This window comes from Coenobita brevimanus, chromosome 33 (assembly GCF_032717465.1).
Source record: "Coenobita brevimanus isolate Jiangsu-jjx chromosome 33, ASM3271746v2, whole genome shotgun sequence".
Taxonomy (NCBI): domain Eukaryota; kingdom Metazoa; phylum Arthropoda; class Malacostraca; order Decapoda; family Coenobitidae; genus Coenobita; species Coenobita brevimanus.
In genome coordinates, this window is record NC_136986.1 from 12,180,476 (window position 1) to 12,184,367 (window position 3,892).

General features: G+C 43.6%; 1 non-coding gene across 1 annotated transcript; it reads right to left on the minus strand.

The window, feature by feature from the left end:
- Positions 1 to 3,181: 3,181 nt before the first annotated feature.
- LOC145395963 (5S ribosomal RNA) lies at positions 3,182 to 3,300 on the minus strand. The gene has a single exon (XR_013896690.1). It is a non-coding gene; the product is annotated as a 5S ribosomal RNA (ribosomal RNA).
- Between the last annotated feature and the right edge of the window lie 592 nt (positions 3,301 to 3,892).

Below are 3,892 nucleotides of genomic sequence, written 5' to 3' on the forward strand. Positions count from 1 at the left end.
GGGCTCGATAGTCTATACAGCACCTTACTGAGCCATCGTTTTTCCTCACCAGAACCACTGCTGATGCCAAAGGACTACTGGACTTTTCTATTACTCCTTGACTATGGAGATTCTCCATCACCTTTTCCATTTCTTGCCGTTGGGCTGGCGCCATCCTCCGAGCTGGCTGTTTAACCCTCCTCAGGTAATGTGGGGTCTATGAGACCCCACACTATTTTTCTTAGTGTTTTTCATATATTACTATAAGGTCTTGGGATCTGGTTTTCCCACTACCTTCCTGACTAGTAGACTAGTATAGGGAGGTGATGGGGTCAGTTCGGGATCTGGCTCTGTTTTCGCGATAAAGGGCCTTTGGGGTCCAGTGGACCCCTCTTTACCTAACCTGTGATTATTTTCCCATATATATATATATATATATATATATCTTCCATACAATTTTTTTTTTTTTTTTGTGACGTGCTTCTCTTACTGCTTGCAGAAACATTGGCCATTACTGTACAGCATGCAGTGATAGAACACTGGTGGAACATATCAGTGTTGGTATGGCATCCACTAATTTCAGATGGTATAAAATTTGTCAATGTTTTTTCATTTAATTTTCCATAAAATATTTCGTCACTTATATTTCCATACATTTTGCACTAAATTGAAGGAAAAGGCCTACAGAAGCTGTATAAAAGCGATTGTTTCAATAAGGTTGTTGTAAGTATTTTTGACGATTCTTTAAAGATTGGGGTCTGACAGACCCCGCATTACCTAAGGATAAAATTATAGGTTTACCTGAGGAGGGTTAATCGGGTGGTGATCCCCAGTGTCCATACTATTCTCCACCAGATCAGTGCACCCCAGATCTAGGTCTCCCGTGGAAAAGATATCAGCATATTCCGTAAGCAGCTGCCTCAACTTTAGCACTTGTGAACCATCCAGGTATTGACAACTTGAGAAGAGGTCTTATAGGTGGTGTGGCACATACCCATCTTCCTTGACTATGCTTCTTTTACAGGCCTTCTTCTGATGCCACTCAGGGTCCACAGCCTGGCAAAGTCCCACAATTTCTCCCTCGTTGATCTTTTGTAGCTCAAGGGAGAAATTGGCCACCACAACCGGCACTTCATCTGCACCTGTTTCCACCAGTGTTCTCCCCACCATCACCCCGGCTTTCATCTTGCACCGTACATCAGGCTCCACTACCCTTATACAGCTGTCAAAAGAGCCACTCGCCTTACACTGGAGCAACAGTTCTTATTTTGGGGGTATCACTGTAGTACGGAACGCCCTCACCTCACCTCCAGAACTGGTACTTTTCACTGCTGTGATGAGAAACGACCTTCCCCGAACCTTCATATTCACTGAGCAGAAGTCCAGCTCACATCCCATGGACATAAGGTAGCCCAGACCCAGAAGGTAAGGATCCGCCATGTCGGCCACATAGACTGGTAGAGTAGCCTCTTGCCCTGCCACTTCAATCTGGACATCCAGGGGTCCCCTCAGCTCCGCACAGTGCCCAGTTATGCCACAGTTGTTCTGATGACTCATGCAGATACCGAAGATGGAACACATCAGGCCCCACAAAGCTCTGTTCTGAGGCCGAATCAATCACCAGGGAACACTTCTTTCCATCTCTCCTTCCGTCTATTCTCACACTATCAATTGCCGTCCTCTTGCATTTTCTCAGATGTGGGGCTACTTAGGAAGAGCTGGCTGGTGGTTGCCCCTTCACACCAGCCTCCACTAGTTTCCTGCTTCTTTCTGGTCTTCTGCAACCTTCTTCTTATCATCCTTTTTCTTCTTCGGACACTTGGAACTGAAGTGTCCCACCTCACTACATGTCCAACACGCTTTTGTTACAGCTGAAGATTTCCTTGCACAGCTCTGTTCTTGCTCCTCCTTCCATTTGCAACAATTCCTCTTCTTGTGCCCTGACTTCCCGCAGAATCAGCAGCCTCTCCTCCGGTCTTCTGTTCCCTCTTCCACTTGTAGCAGTCCCCTTTCTGTGTCCTGACTTTTCAAAGAACCAGCAACTTCCCTCAAATTTTTCCTTTTCACATACCTGCCCCTTTCTTGCCTTGAATCCTGCAGTACGACCTGCCTGAAAAGTGGATGTGCTGGACATGATGTAGGACTCAAATTCTACAGCCCTGGCTAGCGCTTCTTGCATGCTTCTTGGTTGTGCCTGCTTCACTTGTACTTTCAACTCTGCACTGCCAAGAGCATCAGTGACCTGGTCTCTCAGTAGAATAGCCAACAGGTTAGGTGCTGCTCCAGGGCACACCTTGTATGTCATACTCTCCAGGTCATGAGCAAGCTGCTGTAGGGATTCTCCTTGAGCCCATACACAGCCTCAGAATCTTGCTCTGTACACCTCAGTTTGGTACATGATTCCATATCTGTGCTCCAGCATTTCTACTAGTGACTGATAACTGTTCCTGTCCATGACTGACGTCTGGCCCAGAATTTCCACTGCGGCGCCCTTAACCCGCCCCATCCCAACCACTTTTTCACCACTGGTACCCCCCAATCCCGACCATTTTTGGACCCAAATTTTTTTTGCTTAAACTTTCGCTTTTGGTCAGAAACAATGGTCAATCACCAAGAAAGTATTCACCGGGGCCCATAAGTGGCCTAAACAGGTATACCTCCGTTACACCTGGTACCGTGTTCTGTGGAGGTGGTCTGTGGCTCTCACGTTTTCTATGGTATTATAAGTCTGGGAAACCAATAAAAGTAAGTAGATATGTATTTATTACAAATATAAAAACATGTGATACAAGAGTAAATTGGCTTTTATACAAAAATAGAGGTGAAATAAGCATTATACCATCGGGCGAACCAAGCGAAATTGGCCAAACTGTTCACTGATGAATCGCTAACATTGCTGATTCATGATACATATCATTTTTTCTACTTACATAATACATTTCCAATAACATTATACCATTTTACATTATAGAACTGTTTTTACGTATTCACAGGCTTTTCAATAACATTTAGCGTAATGTTAGTGCATATTTACGTAGTGAGTGAACTCGCTGTGACTGTTGTTTCAATAACATTTAGCGTAATCCATCCATCCATCCATTGCCAGACGCCATGTATCCCAGACGGGGTGGCCAAGGGCTTAGAGTTAATTGTTTTACAGGGAGGAGCACTAATCCTCCACCAACCCCACTTGACGTAGGGATGCCAACAGCATCTGGTGTTCCCAGGCGGTCACCCATCCAAGTACTAACCAGACCCAACGTTGCTTAACTTCGCTGATCGAACGGGAAGCGGTGTACTCAACGTGGTATGGCCGTTTGTTAGCGCATATTTACGTAGTGAGTGAACTCGCTGTGACTGTTGTTTCAACTCTCATTGTGTTTTTTCAACTTACATAATACTTTCCTAATAACATTATACACTTTTTCACTTTAGAGAACTGTTTTGAGATAGTTTCAGGCCTTACGATAATATTTAGCGTAATAATAGTGCATAATAACACAGCGGATGAAGTCACTATGACTATTATTTCAACTTACAACCTATTTTTGTACTTATATAATACTTCTCCACTAACATTACACATGTTTCCACTTAATATCATTGCTATCACATAATTGGCGACCTTACTATTCTACTGAGGGTCATATTATCGCATATTTGCACAGTGAGTGTAATCGCGATATCATTTGTTTCAGGTTACACTATTATTCAACTTATAAATTACTTTCCTAATAACATTACACCCTTTTCCACTTTCTATCATTGCTATCACATATTTACAGACCCGACTCTTCTACTGAGCGTAATATTTTCGCAGATTTACACAGTGGGTGTACTTGTGATATCAATTGTTACAACTTACACTATTTTTCAACTTATACGTTACTTTCCTGCTAGCATTACACCCGTT